Source organism: Jaculus jaculus, chromosome 5 (genome assembly GCF_020740685.1).
Source record: "Jaculus jaculus isolate mJacJac1 chromosome 5, mJacJac1.mat.Y.cur, whole genome shotgun sequence".
NCBI lineage: Eukaryota > Metazoa > Chordata > Mammalia > Rodentia > Dipodidae > Jaculus > Jaculus jaculus.
In genome coordinates, this window is record NC_059106.1 from 91328264 (window position 1) to 91351995 (window position 23732).

The window sequence follows — 23732 nt, forward strand, 5'->3', positions numbered from 1 at the left end:
ATGTGATGTAGACTTCCTATGCCTGCTGCCATACCTTCCCAGCCTGATGAAACTACTCTAGAAACTAACCGAATTAAACCCTTTTCCTCCCATAAATTGCTTTTGGTCAGGCATTTTTGTCCCAGCAACAAGAAAATAGCTGATATGACTAACTGGTAGTGATGAATAAGGAGCTAAAAGTGACTCCAGGTTGTGTCAGCAACTTGCTTGATGGTAGAACCACTTATTTTTTTCCTCACAACTCATTACGCAAAAGTCCACAGGCCTTTATTCCTAGAACTCAGGAAGCTGAGGTAGTGGACTACTATGAATTTGATGCCACCCTGAGACTACATAGTGAATTCCAGGTCAGCCTGGACTAGAGTGAAACCCTGCCTCATAAAACCAAAAAGGAAAAAGAAAAAAGAAGAAGTGTGGTCCAAGGATGAAGTATGATGATGATCAGACATGGGAAGGAAGTTTTCTTAAGACTCACCACCTATTCTCTTGGGGTTCTGTTCCTCCTCTTGCCCACATTGTTTTGCTAACCCACATATCCTTTGCATGTATCTGGGAACTCAGCCCTATGGAGATGCTATTTGTTATGGGCCTGAGGTGGGAATGCATTTCTACCTTTTATTTTATTTTTTTAAATATTTTATTTATTTCAAGTAGAAAGGATAGAGACAGACAGGGAAAATGGGTACACCAGGGTCTCTAGCCACTGTAAACAAACTCCAGATTCATGTGCCACTTTGTGCATCTGGTTTTACGTGGGTACTGAGGGAATTAAACTGGGGTTATTGGGCTTTGCAGGCCTTAATTGCTGAGCCATCTCTCCAGCCCTAGAATCGACTTTTTTTTTTTTGGTTGGGTCTCACTCTAGGCCAGGTTGATCTTGAATTCACTTTGTAGACTTAGGGTGGCCTTGAACTCACAGTGATATCCCTACCTCTGTCTCTTTAGTGCTGGGATTAAAGGCATGTACTACCACACTTTCTGTTTTTGTTTTTGTTTTATAGTCCACATTTTGAATGGGAGAGAATAGGAAATAGGAGAATAGAATATGTCAGAGACCCAGTTGTTACATTATAATTTCTTTAAAAAAATTTTTTTTATATCAATTTGAGAATGACAGACAAAGAAAGAGGCAGATAGAGAGAATGGGCACGCCAGCCAAAACTCCAGACGCGTGTGCCCCCTTGTGCATCTGGCTAACGTGGGTCCTGGGGAATTAAGCCTTGAACTAGGGTCCTTAAGCTTCACAGGCAAGCGCTTAACTGATAAGCCATCTCTCCAGCCCCCTATAATTTCTTTTTTATTTTGTTTTGTTTATTTATTTGAGAGAGCAAGAGAGGGAAAGAGGCAGACACATACACACATACACACACAGAATGAGAGAGAGAGAAAGAATGGGCACTCCAGGGCCTCCAGCCACTGCAAATGAACTCCAGACGCATGCAGCACTTTGTGCATCTGGCTTATGTGAGTCCTGGGGAACCAAACTGATGTCCTTTGGTTTTGCAGGCAAATGCCTTAACCACTAAGCCATCTTTCTAGCCCTATATTATAATTTCTTAGAGAGAAGATATGGTCAAGCTAGACCCCACCCTTTTATTCTCCATTATCCCTGAGTTTTCTTCCAGGGTTTTATATGTATTCCTTGATAGTCAGTTGTCTTTCTTTGTGATCCAACGAAATTTTTCTTAGTATTCCCAAATCTCAGCTTACACACATTTGAGGGATTATATCAATGGCATTGGGTTCATTGTCTTCCACAACCAGATGGAACCTTGACAAATGGAAGAATGTACCATCCAAGGGTTGCAAAATAGGGACTTAGCTGTGTGAACCATTGCCAGCCTCTTGGGTTCTAAATCAAGGTATACTGCTATAGTTTCCTCAAACTTCCAAAGCTCTGATGTGTTATTTATGTTATTCTTATTAATATAGATCATATTCAAATCATACTAATATGCCAAAGAGAACTTGGGAACTTTTTGATAACAGTTCTGTAATTGAGAAATCTCATCATAAGGGTATAAATGTAACAGGTTTTGAGAGCAGTAGAGCCTTTCTCAGCTCTGGGTGGGTTTACCTAAGGGATTAGACACTCAACAGTCATTAAAGCTCTGCAAGCTGGTTAGGCTCAAGTTTGTTGTTTTTGACCCCCAAGAATAGACAGGTGCAGGCACAGCAGGACAAGTGGAGCAGGGCATGGTGGCATCACCTTTAATTCCAGCACTGGGAAAGCAGAGGTATGAGGGTCCCTGTGAGTTTGAGGCCAGCCTGAAACTTGAGAGTGAGACCCTACCTTGAAAAAACAAAATGAAAAAAGAAACAAACGCAGAAAACTCCCAGGCTGGGAGGGGCCTTGAGTGAGTAACTCTTGGTATCATAGATCAGGGGTTCTTATATCCTTAGAGCTGCAAATTAGCCATCAAGTCAGGGTGGATTGGTTGTTTTCATATATTTATTTAGGGTGTGTGTGTGCGTGTGTGCGTGTGTGTGTGTGTGTGTGTGTGTGTGTGTGTATTGGCACACCAGGGCTTCTTGCCCCAGTAAATGAATGCTAGATACATGAGCTACTTTTTAAGTCTGGGTTCATTTGAGTACTGGGAAATCGAACCCAGCTGGCAGACTTTGTAAAGCAATCATCTTTAACTGCTGAGCCGTCTCTCCAGCTCAGGTTGGTTATTGTGAATGTATGGGAGGTCTCTTGAAGGGCAGGTGGCAAGCTGACATCTTGGTGAGTCACGATGAGTCAGGGCTTTTTTAAGTTCAGTCCCTGGACTCTGTTCTCTGGATTTATCATTAGTGATACTCTTCTTGGGCCTGCAACCCTGACTAACTACTTACAAAATGAAGACTACCTTAGTCCTAATTCCTATCACAAGGATTAGTTCTGTTTCATGGGGAACACCCAGATGACCCCAAAGTTAGGGTTATGTGGATAGAGATTGAGAAACAAATTAACTTTCCATATGCCCATTTGCTTATGGTGGTTACAGAAACGGAAATCTGTGAGACATTTCCAGCCTCATTTCTTGCATTCTGTGCCTTCTCCAGGATGGGCTGGCCAAGATTTAAAAAAAAAAAAAAAAAAAAAGGATGCTAAATAATTATGTAAACAGTGCTCTAGATCAGCCTGACAGACCAAAGCAAAAATGGTGCTGTTTTATCCTGAACTTGGCAACCTGCCCTTCATCCACACCTCTCTCCTGGGAGCTCCTGGTGCACTGTGAGCCTTGTTAACTCCTGTAAGCTGCACTCCAGTCCGTGCTCAGCACGCCTTTCCTTGGATGCCCCTCATGAAAAGGCCAGCTTCAGTGCGCGAGCTGACTCCCCTCTTCGGTGAGCTGCTCCTGATTGCCTCCTGAGCCCCCAGTCTGTTCCCAGGAGGACCACCAGAGGTTTCTTTTTGCAAATGAATCCAATCAGGTTACATCACTGGTGAGAAGCCTTCTAGGGCTTCTGGTTAGTTATGGAACAAACTCCAGGCTCCTTAGCATGATCTGGCCTCTTCTGACCTCCCCAGTATCATTTCCTGCTTCATAAAGTACTTCTTGTCCCAACAGTGCTGAAACATTTATGGTGTCTATCAGGTCTGGCTTTGCCGGTGTGACACCCATGCTATTGCTCAAGGCCTGAGCTTAGAAGAGCTTCCTGTTTGACTTAAGGCTCTGCTACAACTGTTAATAACTTCTGCCCAAAGGGCTGCACAGCTTCATTTTGTGTTGGGCCTTACAAGTTAGGTAGCCCTGATGCCCAAACCTGGTACTCCATTCCTTTGTGCTACTTACAGTTTTCTCCATGCACTGTGTATCTTTCCCTCTGTCTTCTTCTGTTTTTTTTTTTTTTAATTTTTATTTATTTATTTATTTGAGAGCGACACAGAGAGAAAGACAGATAGAGGGAGAGAGAGAATGGGCGCGCCAGGGCTTCCAGCCTCTGCAAACGAACTCCAGACGTGTGCGCCCCCTTGTGCATCTGGCTAACGTGGGACCTGGGGAACCGAGCCTCGAACCGGGGTCCTTAGGCTTCACAGGCAAGTGCTTAACCGCTAAGCCATCTCTCCAGCCCCCCTCTGTCTTCTTTCATCAAACCTAGAGTATCACTTGTCTAGAGATGGTGTCACTGCAAACTCATGTCTCTACTTCTCACATTCATCACTCCCCCTCTGTGTGGACCCCCTTCATATTACACATGCATCTGTTTTAGCTCTTCTGTGCTATGTGGCAATTCACCTTTTAACTGCTTGTCTCCTTCTACAAAACTTTGCACTCCTTGAAAACATGGCTTGTGCAAGGTCCAGGCAGTAGAGCATCATGGTTAAGAAAAAGGGTATCTGGCTGGCTGGGTATGACCCTGAAGAATTCATCTGTTTCTGAGTTTCCTACGTAACAGGAGAATAATCAGAGCATCTGCCTTGTAGGGTTGGTTCTGTATGGTTTAAATAGGATAATCCATATAAAATGCTTCAAACATGCCCAGCCTTTAGATAGTGCTTGAACTTACTGCAGTGGCTAAAACATTTATTCCTACAAGTTTATTTATTAAATATGGCATGCTAAGCTCTATGCTGGCCCCTTGAAACACAAGAAAATCATGGCTTGTTATCAAAATATTTGCCTTTGAGGCTGGAGAGATGGCTTAGCGGTTAAGGTGTGTGCTTGAGAAGGAATCCCAAGGACTCAAGTTTGATTCCCTGGTACCCACATAAATCCAGATGCATAAGGGGCACATGCATCTGGAGTTTGTTTGCAGTGGCAGAGACCGTGGCATGCCCATATTCTCTCTCTCTCTCAAATACATGAAGAAAAAGATTTTTAAAAAAAAAATTGCCTTTGATCAGAGAGTAAACAAACATGGTGCAGCTTGACAAGACAATAAAACAAGGTGCTTTCATAAGACAGGAGAAAGGCATTTGAATCCGACTGAGGAGATGAAACTTGATCTGGATTATAGGACAAGTAAAAGTTAGCTGACCTTGGAAAAGGAGGAACGTTATTCTAGGAAGAGGGAGCACATGTAAATGTGTAATTGTATAAAAAGGTCTTGCATGTTTATAACTGTTGTAGATAAGCAAACATTAGGCTTGGAGGTAATTGAGGAAAAACCCCAGCACCCTGTCTCCTCATAACCCTGACTAGGAAGGTAGCACATTATTCCCGCATTGTATTTAAAATACCATGAGAGCTGGAGAGATGAATTATTGGCTAAGCTTGCCTGTGAAGCCTAAGAACTCCGGTTCGAGGCTCGATTCCCCAGGACCCATGTTAGCCAGATGCACAAGGGGGCGCATGCATTTGGAGTTCGTTTGCAGTGGCTGGAGGCCCTGGGGCGTCCATTCTCTCTCTATATATATACCTGCCTCTTTCTCTCTCTGTCTGTTGCTCTCAAATAAATAACTAAAAATAAAACAAAATCAGTAAATAAGATAAAATACCATATGAGCTGGGCACAGTGGCACACACCTTTAATCCCAGCACTCAGGAGGCAGAGCTAGGAGTATCACTGTGAGTTCGAGGCCACCCTGAGACTACATAGTGAATTCCAGGTCAGTCTGAACTAGAATGAGACCTGACCTTGAAAGACCAAAATAAATAAATAAATAAATAAATAAATAAATAAATAAAATATCATATGAGAGCTAGGGAGATGGCTCAGCAGTCAAGGTGCTTGCTTGCAAAGCCTAACGACACAAATTTGATTACCCAGTGCCCATGTAAAGCTGGATGCACAAAGTGGTGCATGTGTTTGTAGTTTGTTTGCAGTTGCAAGAGGCTCTCTCTGTGTATGTGTGTGTGTGTGTGTGTGTGTGTGTGTCTACTTGCAAATAAATAAATAAGTAAAATACCATATGAAAGGGGTTAACAGGGCTGGAGAGACGGCTTAACAGTTAAAGGCAATTGTTTACAAAGCCTGCTGACCTGGGCTTGATTTCCCAGCACCATGTGAAGCAGTTGCACCAACAAGATGCCCTGGTACACACACACACACACACACACACACACAGAGAGAGAGAGAGAGAGAGAGAGAGAGAGAGAGAGAGAGAGAGAGAGAGAACTTTTATTTAGGATCATTAAGGGAAGGGCCACTTCCTCTTTTTCAGGGAATAAAGTCCATGTTCCTCTTGTATCTAAATGGAAATATGACATTCTAAGGTGCCCAAAACAATACTAATACTGTCCCCTCCCTAAGAGTTAATCCAACTGAACCTGTCAGCAACTCACCTGGTCAGGAGACAGCCCTCACCTACAGACATGCAAGGAGGTGGGAGGAGTAGTTATCCATTCAATGAGATAGTGTACTTAAACCCACAGAAGTCCCGCCTTCATTGTAATTGCTTGAAGCCACTGCTATATCTGCCTGATTCCCTGAGCTGTAACTAAGAAAGCATAACTTTTCATTTGTATCTTGCTTTCTCTTCTGACAGGTGAAGTTATAAGCATGCTTGCCCTCATACTTCAGAGCTTTTCTACCTTTATTTATTTATTTGTCTATTTTATGTGCAGGAAGATAGAGAGAGGGGGAGAGAGAGAGACTGGGTGCACCAGGGCTCCAAATGCACGTGCCACTTTGTGCACCCAGTTTTACATGGGTTCTGGGAAATCAAACCTGGGTCGTTAGGGCTTGCAGGCAAGCATGTTAACCACTCAACCATCTCTCCAGCTCTGGCTTTACCAATAAATCTCCTTTGCCTTACTCTTCTTTAACTGTTTGCCTAATATTTTGTGGCTGTGAGACAACAGTACGAAAATCTGCACAATTACTCCATGTCATTCTATGTGACTAGAGCAAATGGTGTTTGGTAAGAGGCAGGAGTAGCAAGAAGGTTTTTACTTTGGACTGTAGGAGGTAGCTTTCAGAACATTTTGTTGTGAAGTATTCTAAAGCTGTGTCCAGTTTCAGCAGGCAGAGTGATGGAATATATGAGTCCACTTCTAGGAGCAGAAGAGGGGAGTGGCTGGCTGCACCATAGATATCTGCCATTATTGATTATGCAGGACTTCATGTGTAGTAAGATATTTCATTCCAAAGTCTGTAGGGAATAAGCGAAAAATTTAAGCCCAGGAGTGACATGATCATATTACACAGAAATGCCTATTGGATTGAACTATCCTCTCTAAAATATCACACAGTGCTCCCCTGATCCGAACCTAGCAAATGTGTCTAAGTTGCTCATGCTCAGAGGCACTGTGCTGACTGCTGAAAGAAGCAGAACTGTGTCCAGAGGTGCTCAAAAGCTCCATGCTTCATATCAAGAATGACAATGGTGTATAGCTCTGTTGTTGCATGTTATCAAATTGATGTGTCCCAAAAGAGACTCCTAGGACCTTTAACCGATTTGCTGGTCACAAACAGTAAGAAACGATTGGTGGACTGGGAAGATGACTGAGTTGTTACAGGCACTTGCTAGCAAAACTTGCCAGCCCAGCTTCAGTTCCCTAGTGGCCATGTAAAGCCAGACACACAAAGCAGTGCATACATTGAGTTCATTGCAGCAGAAAGAGGCACTGGTGGGTCCACACTTAAAACCTCTCTTAAATAAATAAATAAAAAATAAGGGCTGGAGAGATGGCTTAGCGGTTAAGCGCTTGCCTGTGAAGCCTAAGGACCCCGGTTCGAGGCTCGGTTCCCCAGGTCCCACGTTAGCCAGATGCACAAGGGGGCGCACGCGTCTGGAGTTCGTTTGCAGAGGCTGGAAGCCCTGGCGCGCCCATTCTCTCTCTCCCCCTATCTGTCTTTCTTTCTGTGTCTGTCGCTCTCAAATAAATAAATAAAAATTAAAAAAAAAAAAAAAGGTGTGCGCCGCCACACCAAAAAAAAAAAAAAAAAAATTAAAAGGAAGAAAATTATTGGAAAAAAAGATTTGCAATGTTTGTAAATATTTCCAATTGACTAATTGTTGTCTAGTAGAAAGGACTCTGAAATTTTAGCTATTGTTAAAAATAAATATATAGATTTAAGGAAGTTAAGGATTAAAGCCTATAATATTAGTATCTGTTATTGCAATTATTACATTTAATTGTCAGTAGTTTAAAAAATTGTGAGAGAGCCCGTGTTTCTGAAAGAATATACTGCTGGGTGTGGTGACACACGCCTTTAATCCCAGCACTTGGGAGGCAGAGGTAGGAGGGTCGTTGTGAGTTCAAGGCCACTCTGCGATTAGAGTGAATTCCAGGTCAGCCTGAGCTAGAGTGAGAACCTACCTTGAAAGCCTACCCCCCCAAAAGAATATACAAAGTAAGGTTTTATTGCTCAGCACACTTAGTGTAATAGCCAAAGAATATATTTTTATTTACTTTTCTTTGAGTCCAAAGTGATTTAAGATATCAAGGAACTTGGCTGGAGAGATGGCTTAGTGGCTAAGGCGCTGGCCTGTGAAGCCTAAGGACTCAGGTTCATTTCCCTGGTACCCATGTAAAGCCAGATGCACAAGGTGGCACATACATCTGGATTTCATTTGCAGTGGCTCAAGGCCTTGGTGCATCCATTCTCTATCTGTCTCTTCCTCTCATAAATAAATAAATGAAATATTTTAAAAAATATATCAAGGAACAACAGAAAGATAGAGCAAGGAAAAATGAATTTAAAATAATTATGAAAGATTGGGCAAATGAAATTGAATGTATGAAAATCTGGAGTCTGTGTAACAGATTAGCATACAACATGTGAGAAAGTTTATATATCATTAAAAAGTTATTTATCCATTTATTTGAGAGAGAGAGAGAAAAGGCAGACACAGAGAAAGACTAAGCATACCAGAGCCTTCAGTGGCTGCAAACAAGTGTCAGACTCATGCGCTACCCTGTGCATCTGGTCTACATGGGTCCTAGGGAGTTGAATCGGGGTCCTTTGGCTTTGCAGACAAGTGCCTCAACCTCTAAGCTTGTTCTGGAAGCATTAGTAAGCCATCTCTCCTGCCCAAGTTTATATATCTTAAGATACTCAAATCAAGCAATATTTGAATTCCTTTTTTTTTTAAAAAAAAAAAGCAAAATGAAAACTTTTATTAGCTGCTTGATTCTAAGTCTAAACAGAAATAATTTGGATGATTAACCCAACAAGGTGCTTCTTTTCAAAACTAGCAGCAGTAATTTGTTGTGCAATGCCTATCTCTAACAAGCTGGTTTTCCTCTGTTCTGCTCCTTCGTCGTAAGGGTGCTCAGTCTAACAGACTGCCTTCTGCAGCTGCCTCTGGAAGCAGAGAAACCATGGTAAGTAAGAGGAACAAAGTGTGCCTGAGGGGTCCTGGGGCCCAAGAACACGTGCTGGGGCTGCACAGGGCCAGGATGCTTCCATACAGAGGCCAAAAGACTGTTTCCAGGAGGAAAAAGGATCACATCCTGGCTGTTTGGTCGCCCTAAGACTCACAGCTAGCTACTAGGCAGCAGCCTAAAGCTCTTGGGTAGTGGTCAAAACAAACCTTTCGATTACCTTCTGAAAACTTTCATTCTGCTTTTGTTGATGCTTTGTCCATAATTTACTGACTTTATGACACCAATGTATTTAGGCCAATTAGGAACAAAGCCAAATTGCATTCTTGGGTCTAATTAGCTGATAAATCACATTTTTCTAGTGACTTCATCATGTAACCTTTAATAAAAACTCATAAGTTGCATTGATTATTCCCCAAGAGATTAGAGACCGATGATAATTCAGATGAGCACCTCTGAAAAGATTCGCCAGCTTCCTATCCCGCTCTAGCCAAATTGTTTTGAAAACCTTGGAGAAGGACTGAAATTCCCCACCAATCTGAGACTGTATTCGAGCCTTTACAACATTAACTAGAAAAAACAAGAATCCCAACATGGCACCCAGAAGACCTCCACAGATGAAGTCATTGACCAGATGAACACTATGCGTCGTCGCCGTAGGCAGATGCTCCTTAATAGGTCCTCGAAGGCCAAAGAAAAGGGCATTGCTAAATCCATTTCAGAAAAGAATAGGCACCAAACCTCGATAATATTCCCTAACCCCATGACATTTCAGTGCCCAGAAAGCCTGGTAAGTGCTTGTGAATTTGTCATGATGCTTATGTACTTGAAGCAGTGTCTGAACTCTTTCCAATGGAGTGAAAATGGCTTCTGTTGTCCCTGCAAGTATTGCTGCCACGCCACAGGTTACAAACTCAGGAGCACTGACATGCTTCCAGAGAAGGCAAGATAAATCCTCATAGAGACCAAACATAAGGGCCAGGGTAGTGGTTTTCTGCATCAATGGAGGGAGGATTCCTCGATACAGGTTTTGAAATCCATCCCTTCTCAACTGCAGGACTGCATCCCGGGTTTTGAGCCCATATAGCTGCTGCTGAAAGAGGATCTTCTGAATGGGATGTGTGATCGCTACATTGTTGAAAGCTGCACAGTAGCCGCACAAGTAATGCTTCATTTCTCCAATGTTTGTAATGTGAGGAGACAGATCTTGTCTTGAAGATGTTAGGATCCGTGATCTCTTCTCATGAGTTTCTGAATCCATCATGTTGCTTAAGACCTTTCTTCTTCAGGAAGGACTCTTTTAGCCTCGTAGTCTGGCTCAATTCAGTGAGCTAATCATGGAAAGCACTCAGGAGTAGTCTGGAGTGCAGAAGGTCCTCAACAAGGCTGAACTATGTTATTGTTCTTTTCTGAAGTACTTAGATGTATAGATGCTCCTCAGGTTGCATCCTGTGCTACCAGCTAAGCCTGGTGTTAAGGATGACAGCTTTTTGGTAACTCTCCCAATTTTTTCCATTGTTATTGGCTTTTCAGGTTTGCTCTTCTATAATCAATTTTAATAACTGGGTTTCCCCTCGGTGGTGGGCACCTGCCCCACGCCCGGAGCTGCCCGCCCACAGGACGGCTGGCAAGTGAGCCCGCGCCCCTTGAATTCCTTTTATGTACCAAAAAGAAAACTGAAAAAATTGATGTTTCTTATTTAAGTGAGAACACTAAAATCAAATTTTCAGATACTACCTAGAAGTAAGAGAACCAATGAAGATTTCATGACACAAATTAAAATTGGGGCTGGAGAGATGGCTTAGCAGTTAAGCAGTTAAGGTGATTGCTTACAAAGTCTAAGGACCCATGTTCCACTCTCCAGGTCTCACAAAAGCCAGGTGCACAGTGATGCAAGCACACAGGTGTTATATGTACACAAGGTGGCGCACACATCTGGAGTTTGATTACAGTGACTGGAGGCCTTGGCACACCAATTCTCTCTCACATAAAAAAATGCCAGCCAAAAAGCAATGCCAGTCTGTTGGGCTTGCCTCAAAAATATTAAAATTTGTACTATTGTATGACATTTTTCCTTTGAGCATATCATGATGCCATTTTGGCATAGAGAATGCTTTGGTCTGATAGTCATGGCAACTTTGAAACAGATGATGATGCAGTCAGTTTCATGATACTGTTAGAAAACACCTGACCAAGAGACGTTTGTGGGTGGAAAGGATACATTTTGGCTTATGGACTCAAGGGGAAGCTCCATAATGTCATGAGCAGAGGGTGGGCATCACCTCCTGGCTAACATGAGGTAGACAATAGTAGCAAGAGAGTGTGACAAACACTGGCAAAGGGAAGCTGGCTGTGACACCCACAAACTCACCCCCAACAATACACCACCTCCAGGAGGCTCCAATTACCAAATTGCCATTAGCTAGGAACCTAGCATTCAGAACACATTTATGGGGGACACCTGAATCAAACCACCACAATGCTGAAATCCTGGGGACTCAAAAGACTTGGGTGATTCCATCCATCTAGCCTGGCAACTGTCCTCTAGTTCTGGCATCTCTAGCATCCTGGGATCTCTACTGCATCTTCAGACAACTTCACAGCTCCATCCAATAGTCTCACAGGGTCTTCTTTCAGAGATCTTACCTTGCCTTTCATATTCTCAGGCTTCAGTGGCTTGCAGAACCATAGCCATATCCCATGACCCTATTTCCTGAATTTGTAATTCTTCCAGAATCAGTACCAGGTGGGCAACACTTCCAAATTTATAAATCCATAACCAACTTTGAGGAGAAGAAAGTTCCTTCAGTATTCTTTCTTCAGGCTCCCTCCTTTGAAGAGCCAGCACACCTCCTACTTTCCCAATTCAAAGCACCTAGCCTAATCTTAATGATGGTAATCTCTTAAACTATTATAGCTGAACTTCTGCATGCAGTCTTTTTGTTCAGGATCCAAACCTGCTCACATTTCCTCTCCACCAAACACATCAGTTCATTACGTTACTATTCATTAGGTCTATTACTTTTAAGTTCAAGTTAAAGTTCTCAGTACATGGGCAGAACATAGCCAGCCTTTCTGCCAAAATATTACATGAACTGTCTCTAGCTATAACGATTTCAGTCAGGTGTTCCCCATAAACTCATGTGTTTTCAATGCTTGGTTCCTAGCTGGCAATGTGGGAGTTACAGCCTTGTTGGAGGAGGTGTGTTTTAGGGGACAGACTTGTGGGTATTATAGCCAGCTCTCCTCTGCCAGAGTGTGGCTGCCTCTCCTGCTGCTATCACCACCTGGTGTGGCAGATGTGATGTCCAGCCTCTGCTCATGCCATGCTGTCTTCTGCCATCACAGGACTTTCCCTCCAGACTGTATGCCAAAATAAACCATTTCCTCCCACCACCTGGTTTTGGTCAGGTGTTTTATCCCAGCAACTGGAAAGTAAATACAACATTAGCCCATTTCCTAACAATGTCCAGTTTTCCCTTCTGAAACCTCAGAAACCACATTTTCATAATCCACTCTTTGCTCTGGATTTAGGTCTATTGACTCTTAACAGAATGACTCCTCAAGCCCACTTACAGCACTGCTTAGGTTTCTCTAGCCCAAAGTTCCTAATCCTTTCATAGTTCTTCCCACAAACTAGTTCCCAGAAACACATGGTCAGGTTTATTTTAGCAATAGCCCTACTTCTAGATACCAATTTCTGTTACAGTTACCTTTTTGCTGCTATGTCAAAACACCTGACCAAAAGTAGTATATGAAAAGAAAGGGTTTATTTCAGCCTACAGTTCTGAGGAGAAATTTCATCATGGTGGGGAAAGCATGGCATGTACAGGAAGCTGGCGCACATTGTCACATATCAATGGCTGGGAGAAAATCATCTGAGTGAACTTGAAGCGTGGGCAAAGGGGCTGAGCTATCAAGTCCCAAGACCCACTATGATGACATGCCTCCCCCAGTAAGGCTCCACCTCCCAAAAGCTGCACCAGCTGGGAACTAACTAGAATGCTTAACCACAAGTACTTGAGGCTGTGGGGGCATTCTACACTCAAACCATCACAGCCAGCATGCTTAAGATTTGGCCAGCATTCAATAAAGATAAAGAAAGGGAAGAAGGAGAGGAAGAAAGAAAGAAAGAAGCAAGAAGGAGGACCTAGGGAAATTGTGGCTAAAGGCGCTTGCAAAGCCTGCCAGCCTGAGTTCATTTCCCAGCCACCCACCTATAGCCAGACAGGCATTTGAGTACAGTAGTGCACACAGATACACACACAGATAAATAATTAACACTATTAGAAATAAATTCACCAGAAATATATAATACTTTCTGAGTTAGAGTTCATAGAAGTAAGCAGGCTCAGCAATTTAGAGGTGCATCAAAGCAACTGCATCAAAGGAGGGGCGCTCCCAGTGGTATAATACATTATTTCATTAAGTGGATAACAATTACAATTCCTCAGCATGTCTTTAGATGAGTTATTGACAGGATCCATTTAGATTAACTCTTTTTTTAAAAGTTTTTATTTATTTATTTGAGAATGACAGAGAGAGAAAGAGACAGAGAGAAAGAGAGAGAGAATGGGCGCGCCAGGGCTTCCAGCCATTACATATGAACTCCAGACACGTGCGCCCCCTTGTGCAACTGGCTAACGTGGGTCCTGGGGAATTGAGCCTCAAACCGGGATTCTTAGGCTTCACAGGCAAGCGCTTAACTGCTAAGCCATCTCTCTAGCCCCTTAAGAGTTAATTTAGATTAACTCTTAGGGAGGGGATGATAGTCTCCATTTAGATCCTCTGGCAAAGAGGAAGAGTCCTTTTCCTTAGTGGGCTTTAACAAAAATTAAACACAGGGGCTGGAGAGATGGCTTAGTGGTTAAGCGCTTGCCTGTGAAGCCTAAGGACCCCGGTTCGAGGCTCGGTTCCCCAGGTCCCACGTTAGCCAGATGCACAAGGGGGCGCACGCGTCTGGAGTTCGTTTGCAGAGGCTGGAATCCCTGGCGCGCCCATTCTCTCTCTCTCTCCCTCTATCTGTCTTTCTCTCTGTGTCTGTCGCTCTCAAATAAATAAATAAATAAAAATTAAAAAAAAATATTTAAAAAAAATAAACACAGATTCAGACATGTTTTTTATATTTTATTTATATTTATTTATTTGAGAGAGAGAGAGGCAGAAAGAAAGAGAGGGAGAGAGAGAGAGAGAGAGAGAGAGAGAAAGAATGGGCATGCCAGGGTCTCCAGCCATTGCAAAAGAACTCCAAACACATGTACCAGATTAAATTTCCTACTTGAGCTCCCAGCAGGCAGAGATCCCTGCTATAGGTGTGTCACTGGGGGTGGATCTTGGAGCCCAGTCCTATGGCATGTAGAGAGTAGTTTGAACTCTGGTGGGCTTTAAAAAATTTAATTTTGCTTTATTTTTATTGAAACTTCCATAATTATAAGATGATAAACCATGGTAATTCCCTCCCCCCACTTTTCCCTTTGCAACTCCATCATACCCCTCCCCCCAATCAGTCTCTTTTTATTTTGATGTCATCATATTTTCCTCCTATTATGATGGTCTTATGTAGGTAGTGTCAGGAACTGTGAGTTCATGGTTATCCAGGGCATTTTGTGCCTGGAAGAGCACGTTGTAAGGAGTCCTACCCTTCCTTTGGCTCTTACATTCTTTCCGCCACCTCTTGCATAATAGATCTTGAGCCTTGGAAGGTGTGATAGAGATATTTCAGTGCTGAGCACTCCTCTGTTCACTTCTCAGCACTATGATGCCTTCTGAGTCACCCCAAGGCAACTGTCTGGCAGGCTTTTGAGGCTGGCTGTTGGTTGTGTCTCTCTGCTTGGATCTATGAAAGTAAGCCAATCTTCTTCTGCCATGGATGGAATTCTCCTGGAATCAATAAGCCCAAAATAAACCCATTTCCTCCCATAAACTACTTCTGGTCATGTGTTTGTCCCAGTAATGCAAATCTGACTGCAACACATACACATATTTATGTTTCAGAATGACTACAACAGGGTTAGAATGTCAAAGAGTTTCAAAGAGAGTTGAGAGGCCAGAGCTGAGAAACTGATAGAAATGTCAGAGTCTATATTGAGAAGATTACCTGGTGGAGGAGAGGCTGAAGAAGCTGCTGGCTAGAGCATCAGGCTTCGGGGTCAAAGCTGAGCTTCAGGAGCCAAGTGTCTGAGTCCAGACCCCTGAACAGACTGATGGATGGCAGAACTGCAAGTCCAGGTGGGTGAACAGGTGAACAAGCGGACAGCAACTGAGTAGGCAGTATCAACAGTGGGGACTGTGCTGATGCCCATGAAGTTCCTTTGATGTGACATGGGGCAGTCAAATGGCAGGTCAATGGAGGCCATGCCAATGCAGTGCTGCATGTCCACTTCTTTATGGGATCCAGGTGAGAGAGTTGCTATTTCTTGGTCTAGTGTGTCTGTTCTTGGCCTGATTTTCCTGATTTTAACACACTCATATGTGTTCCCATAGTCCCAATTCACCTGGATAAATTCACAAGGTGGTACCCTTTCTACTCCCAGGAATTTCATTTATAAGTCTACATAGGTAGTGCTGGACAGATGGTACCATTCACATGTCCACCCAGGTGCAGAGTTGTCCTCCACTCTCAACACGGAATCAAAAGCTGCTTGCTTACTTAGACCATCCCACTCCCCGTAATCAGCCCATCTACTTATATAGCCACAATACCCTCCCCTTAAGCCATCCCCTTTCTTTCCTCCCTCATAGTTGCTTTGAAGTGAGAGTTGTGTCTTTTACATCATTAGTTAATAGTGGATTAGACATCCTGCTTCTGTCCATGAGCACAGAAGTGTGCTTCTGATAGGATCCTCCCTGCCTCAGGCTGTGAGTGTAGAAACACTTGCTCAACTAGTGGCCTTGACTGTGGGCTATAAGATGCAGCATCTTTTCTCTGGGGGATTTTCTTCTCCTCTTGCCCAGGGCTTCTGGAACCAAGACAAGATAAAGTCATTGTTATCTCCATGTGGCTCAAATTCCTCTCCATAATTTCATTATCATCCCTCTTCCTCTTCTTTAATATAAATGCGCATAAAGGATTAAGGACAGCAAATAAATCCCCATGAAGTGCAAGGGGCAGCTTGACAGCAGCATTTTCAAGAGTATTGTGGTTGAGTAATATGTGTATGACACTACAGAGGAATTGGAAATTTAAACATGTGGCTCTCACATTGGTAGCCAGGGAGATGTCCATAGACACTGAGGAGACTCAAAACGTATCAGATCAGAGGTTGCTGAAAGCTCAACTTTAAAGGAGACTTACAACATGCCCTCTAAGGCTCAGGGAACATTGTGGAAAGAATGCAAGAGCCACAGTATGGGAAGGTACACTGTGAGTCTTTGTTCCCCCCACACCCTTGTGGAGACTGATTGGAACATTCATGACCCCACAGTGCACACCAATAGCCCACTGAGGACAGCTTTCAGAGGAATGGGCTGGGGAAGGGGGAGTAAGAGTGTAACATGGTAGAAATATGACTAATATGCAATATGTTTATATATTAATTCTCAATAAAAAAGACAAGAGAGGGCTGGTGAGATGGCTCAGCAGTTAAGGTAGTTGCCTGTGAAGCCTAAAGACCTAGCTTCAATTCCTTAGTACCCAGATGCACAAGGTGGCACATGTCTCTGGAGCTCATTTGCAGTGGCTTACGGCTCTGACAACCCTGTTCTCTCTCTATTCTTCTTCTTTTTTTTTTTTTTTTTTTTTTTTTGAGAGTGACAGACACAGAGAGAAAGACAGATAGAGGGAGAGAGAATGGGCGTGCCAGGGCTTCCAGCCTCTGCAAACGAACTCCAGACGTGTGCGCCCCCTTGTGCATCTGGCTAATGTGGGACTTGGGGTACCGAGCCTCGAACCGGGGTCCTTAGGCTTCATAGGCAAGCGCTTAACCGCTAAGCCATCTCTCCAGCCCTTCTCTCTCTATTCTATCTGCCTCTCTCTCTCTCAAATAAATAATGTATATTTTTTGGCTTTCAAGGTAAGGTCTTGCTTTAGTTCAGGCTGACCTGGAATTCACTATGTAGTCTCAGGGTGGCCTCGAAGTCATGGCAATCTTCTACTTCTGCCCCCAAGTTCTGGGATTAAAGGTGTGCACCACCATACCCAGCTAAACAAATTTTTTTTAAAAAAAGGGAGGGAGAGAAGAGGGGATGGAGAGATGGCTTAGCGGTTAAGGCATTTGCCTGCAAAACCAAAGGATCCTGGTTGAATTCTCCAGGACCCACATAATCCAGATGCACAAGGGGGCGCATGCATCTGGAATTCATTTGCAATGGCTGGAGGCCCTGTTGTGCCCATTCTCTCACTCATTGTCTCTTCCTCTGACTCTCTCTCTCTCTCAAATAAATAAATAAAATATATTAAAAAAAGAGAAGAGATTAGTTTGAGAGTTAATAATGTAGCCATTTTTATTACATAGAAATAGGCTTACTGAGATTCTGAATGTCACTGCTGAGTTAGTATTATTTGTAATCTTTATTGTGAAAAGAAAATTATTAGACAACTATATAAAATGATAACATTTTGGACTTGTATATTGATGATGAAAAGAAATATGTAGCAATTTTAGTCTGATAAAAGGACTTTAATATACATTATTTACAGGTATTTTAATTAACACAAAGCAATTTTATGTCCTATTATTCTTGTTACCCATGGCTATTAAAAGCAAAGTATAATTAACTAAATGTTTTACAACCTGCTTTGTAAAGAAATCATCAAAATCTATAAGTCTAATGCTAACCTCTTTAGCTCAATGAAATTTATGTCTTAAGACCTCAATAAATATTATCTCACACAAACAAGTAGCATTTTAAGGTGTCATGAAACATTTAATAGACCAAAGATATCATTTTATTAGATTTCAAAAGTGTACCTAAGTTTATAGTACTTTTAAGTACTTTTAGGCCTTTTTGTATATTCCCAACACCTGCATTCATATTCACTCACACATCTTAAATTGGCATACCAAGAAATCAAAAATAACAAATGATGATAGTGGCTGGGCAAGGTGGCCCATGCCTTTAAGCCTAGCCCTTGGGAGGCATTTTCACACAAGGTGGTACACATGCTGGAGTTTGATTACAGTGGCTGGAGGCCCTAGTGTGCCAATTCTCTATCTGGTGCTCCTGCTCTCTTGCATTAAAAAAAAAAAGCCAGTGTGGTTTGATGGCGTATTCTGGTCAGAATTGAAAGATCTTTTTATTTTATTTTTTTTTAATTTTTATTTATTTATTTGAGAGTGACAGACACAGAAAGAAGGACAGATAGAGGGAGAGAGAGAGAGAATGGGCGCGCCAGGGCTTCCAGCCTCTGCAAACGAACTCCAGACGCATGCGCCCCCTTGTGCATCTGGCTTACGTGGGACCTGGGGAACCGAGCCTCAAACCGGGGTCCTTAGGCTTCACAGGCAAGCGTTTAACTGCTAAGCCATCTCTCCAGCCCAGAATTGAAAGATCTTAATGCAGTAAGAACTATGGACTGTGAGGTTTGGCTTATGACAGTGAGAAAGAGCTTTGGCTGGACTGGGATAGCATAGTTTGGGTGAGAGGCTTGCTGTTATGGCCATGTCCTGAGAAGTTGTGCAGGGTTGCATTGTGTAGAAATGGACTAGTGTGAGCAGAGGGATATGGCACAGATAAAATGAAATCTTTGGGCCTAAACTGCTGCCTGTTCACCTTCAATTGTTTGAGAGGTTACAACCATTGAGATTAGGCCAACTGACCTGCACTGAGGCAACAGGAACAATGTAGACTCTTTTGTGCTCAAGGAGTGTCCTGTTCTTCAAAGTCTGCTTATTACCCCCCTGGATTAACAAATTGGCACCATACCTGGTATTGCAGAGTAAAATAAATGCAGGAAAGAGGGAGTCATTGAATTTTTAACACAGTCTTGTGTTTTGGAAAAGGCCATGGGCAATGTAAAACAGGTTTGCTGGATGCCTGCATGGAGACCCGATGGCGCTAAAAGAATGGACCATGGGTTGCAATGGAGACCCAGTGCAGATGTTGGGACCACGAGATGGCTGCTAAGGAAAGCTTAATGATGAAGTTTGCCAGGACTGTGAGTAGCCTAGCTGGAGGTGTAGAATTGAAATTCCAGAGACTTACTGCTGATTAGAATTATCGGACTTGGAGATTTGTCACTGGCTAGAGTTGTTGGACTTGTAGCTACAAAGTTTAATGTTTGCCCTATTTAAATTTTGTATTGGTTGAATATTTCTTTGCTATGCCCAATGTCATCTTTTGCAGTGTGTTTATTCTGTGCTATTATGGATTTTTTGCAGGGGAAGTGTTTTTGGTGTTATGGCTTAGTTAAAAGACCTGATGATGTTCAGATATTTCCATAATCCAAGGTCTTTTACCTGTTACCTGGAAAACAGAAGAAGAGAAAGGTGTTCCAATACCACATCCCTTTGATTCTAATTCCTGTGGCATCTCACCGATGTCTCCACGCCTCAAAAAGGCTGTGGTTCCAGGGAGCATCTCGGAACTACTCAGCTGGAGGAGAGAAGATTTGAGGAAGAATATTTAACTTATATGTGGGAATCCCTTTTTCTCTTGAGTGACACCTCAGATAAAGAAGAAGAGACAATGAACAGACAGTACTCATCTTTAGCTGTGCATTCAACCCTGAGGTACCCCAAGGTGACAGGGTTTATTTGAGTTACCTCTGTCCAAAGTAGAATCCTCTTTTTTCCCCCTTTAGATCCATCCAGAAAGAAGCCAAATCCAAACTGCTTGGGCCTTAATACAATAACCCTGCCCCCCACACCTGTGCTGTCTAAGTAACCCCAATAAACTCACTGGTTCATCAAAATTAGATTTTGATGCAATCATGACTTTGGGGTGTTATTTGGTGCCCTATCTGAGATGAGTAGACATGTGCTGAGTCTCCCCAGAGAAGAAGTGTCACGCCACACTGGGAGACCTGGAGCCCCATGAGCAGATGAAGAGGTACAGTAACTCACACAAGTGCCACAAGGTAACTGGTGAAGCAGGAATTCAAGCCCAAGTTCATGTAACAGTAAAACCCCCTCTTTAAGCATAGCGAAGATTTCTGTGCTGCTCATGTGCAGTAGCAGGGGAGTGAATTCAGAACAAATCCAGCAAGTGTCTCCTCCGCATGAGGCCACATGTTCGTAGAAAGTGAGGAGGTGGGAGTCACAGGTAGGTTAGAATCACAAGTTCCAGGCTTGGAGGAGGAAGCCCTCCTCAGCAGACAGCCTCTCAGTTGCTGGGTTTGTCAGCCTCACAATGCCACCCCCTGTCCCAAGGTTCCGACTCAAGCTGTGTGAGCATGCGTGTGCCTTTCCCTGACTTGTCCAAAATCCTCTGCTGAGAACAAAGGGGTCCTTACCTAGTGAGCTGCCATGGTCATTTGGCTAAAAACTCCTGACCTTTGCCTAGTCACCTTTCACTCCGTTACTGGTGTTTATCTTGTCAAGAATGGCTATGACCCAGAGGCCACATAGACTCACAGAGGTGACACACATTAGGAAAAGCCCACTTAGATGTAACAGTCTCATTTACATGTCTGGGTGAGATCAGCTGGACAGTGTAATAGGATGACAAACATCTAAGCCGCCCCAGAGCTGCTGCAGGGCACACAGACTGCCACCATGTCTGCCTTCACTTGTTCCTTCTTAGCCATTTGTCATTGCACTGTCATTTACTAAGCGTTTTTCTTTTATTTGCTGAGTGTGGTGGTGCATGCCTTCAGTATTAGTACTTGGGAGGCTGACGTAGAATGCTCACTGTGAGTTCAAGGCCTGCCTGGGTTACAGAATGAGTTCCAGATCAGCCTGGGATAGAATGAGACCCTGCTTAAAACAAACAAACAAATTCCGTTTTTGCCTGCTGTGTTGTTGCATGTTTGTAATCTTAGAACTTAAGAGGCTGAATGAAGCAAGAGCGTCACCTGACCTAGGGCAGCCTGGACAGCATGGCAAATGTTATCTCCAAGAAGAAAATAAATTCACACGTGAACTTAAATAAAACTTTACATAATTATGCAAAATAAAATACGATGAGGCTAGGGAGATGGCTCAGCTGTTAAAGGTCCTTGCTTGCAAGACCTGTCAATGCAAATTCAATCTTCCTCAATACTATTTAAAGTCAGATGCAAAGTTGTACATGTGTCTTTGATCCCAATCAACGATAGGATGGAGCCAGGAGAATCCAAAGCTCATGGGCCAGCTAGTCTTGCATTGTTTTGCAATGGCAAGAAATCCTCTGTCAAGGAAGGTGGAAGAGCACAGATGCCTCAAGATTGTCCTCTGACCTCCATATGCATAAGTGGCATGCATACAACCCGGCATGCATACACACTCGCAGATATATAAATAAAAATTAAAGAAGCCAGGCATGGTTACACACACCTTTAATCCCAGCACACGGGATAAAGAGGTAGGAGGATTGTTGTGAGTTCAAGGCCACCCTGAGACTACACGGTAAATTCCAGGTCAGCTTGGGCTAGAATGAGACCCTACCTTGAAAAACCAAAAAGGAAAAAGAAAAAAAAAGGAAAATGAGATACACATGTCAAATAAAGAAGAAAGCTTTAAACATAAATTTAACTCTCTTGGTAGGAGTCTTTTGTCTTGTTCCACTTAAAACCACAGCTCACTGCCAGCAGAGCTTGCCTGGCCTACCCTGGCCCAGTATGGAGCTGGAAAATTCAGATCTGGCTTTGTGTCACTCCAGCATAGGGAATGTTTCTATGGTTAGGACCCTGCAGGGGATGACTTAAGGTAACTGGGCTGCATTTTCCCCCCTGGCAACAGGATAATCATAGCATCTGCCTATAGAGGTGTTGTAGGGATGGGATGAAATATCACAATGAAGCGTCGGCCAAAGACCCAGCACACAGTACACGCGTGGTGTGATGTCTGCCTTTTCTAGAGTCCTCCCTGCAAGTACACTTGCAATTTCTATACCATCCATTGCCATCTTTAGTTGGGAAAATATGGCTTTTTATTATAAGCAAAATCAAAGCTCAAGGTGAAGTGGAGACATCTAAGAAACAGCGAGAAAGGTACAATCATTGTGTTATTACTCCAGCAACGACTCATGAGGGTCACTTAGCTAAAGTAAACACATTTTACGAAGGGTCCAGGGCTGCCTCTGAAGAAGGCACGGGCCAGGTCCTTGGCACGGCTTCAGCCCAGCAGCTCCTGAGGGACAGCTTGTCTATGGAGCTCTCTCTTGGTTCCTGGCAGCACAGCCTGAGTCCAGAGTGCAGAGTCCTGTGTCCCAGACCAGCCTGCCCTTCCCAGACACGTGAGGGAGGTATGACTCTCCTTTGGGGAAATCAGAGTGTCTCTCAGCCTGGGTCAAAGGCTCTCTGGGCTCTGCACAGGGAGGGACTGACATTCCTAGCAAGAAGTAGCCGTTCCAGGTGGAATTCCGCCCTTCCTACCCAGCTTGGCACTGAGGCCTTGATCTTCTCTCTCTTAAACACTCTACCCTCTACACGACCAACTTTCTTCATAGTGTCGCTTTACCCTTCTTCCACGAGACTACGCTACTTTCTCTTCTCCTCTGTTCCCCTGCCTCTCTCATTTCCTCTTCTTTCTCTCTCTTTTCTAGTTCACTCCACCTTCTTGTCCACTCCCTCCCTCATCTCTCCCCTACGTCTTCACAATGTTTACTGAGCCCTACTCATGGGCTAGCTATTGTGCTTAGCTATTGTGCTGAGGGTCGCAATGGCAGCAAGATCCTTTTGCCATTTCAGTCTGAAAGGAAAGACTAACAAATGATTGCTCGAATAATTGTTTTGTTATATCTGCAATAACACTATGCATAAGAGACTCATTTCTACAGAACTCATTTAGCACATTCGAATAAACTGCGTTCTAAACATCCTGTAGAGCAAAGGGTATGTCTGCCTTGAATCGACTCCAGTGCCTAGCGTAGAGTCCGGCATACATATAGTGAACACTTGGTAACAGCTGGATAAGTTGATACAATGTTTTAATCCGCAGATGTGCATGTGGCAAAGGGTCACAACAGAAAAATCACAGGTGGCAAATCTCTTTGGTCCATCCTCCTCCACCCTCCCAACAGCCAAGGACATGCCAGATGTAAAAGGTGTCAAATAATGGAAGAGGGCCAAGAATAGATTCTCTGCCCTCAGCTCTCACCCTCAGGAACCTCCCCTCACCCCCAGGAATGTCCCTCCATGGACCTCCAGCTTTGACATGAAGTCTCTCAGTCCTCAGGGCGGCAAGTGCAATACCAAGGAGCTGGCCTCTCCTAAGGGCCCAGCGATGCTTGCCCTCTCGGCAAAGGCAAGAGAGCACAGAAGCAAGCAAGCAGGCAAGGAGGGACCATGTTCCTGCTACAGCCAACCCACTTCTACCGTAATGCCATTGACCCACCCACAAGGGCAGGGTCTCTTGACCTAGTTCCCTCCCTTGCGCCCACCTTCCACACTATTGCATTGGTGGTTACCGTACGTGAACTGTTGGGGACATGTTCAAACCAGGGCAGGGA

General features: G+C 43.6%; 1 pseudogene; it reads right to left on the bottom strand.

Annotated features, from left to right (window-relative positions):
• Window positions 1-9573: 9573 nt before the first annotated feature.
• LOC101606492 lies at window positions 9574-10467 on the bottom strand (annotated as a pseudogene).
• Between the last annotated feature and the right edge of the window lie 13265 nt (window positions 10468-23732).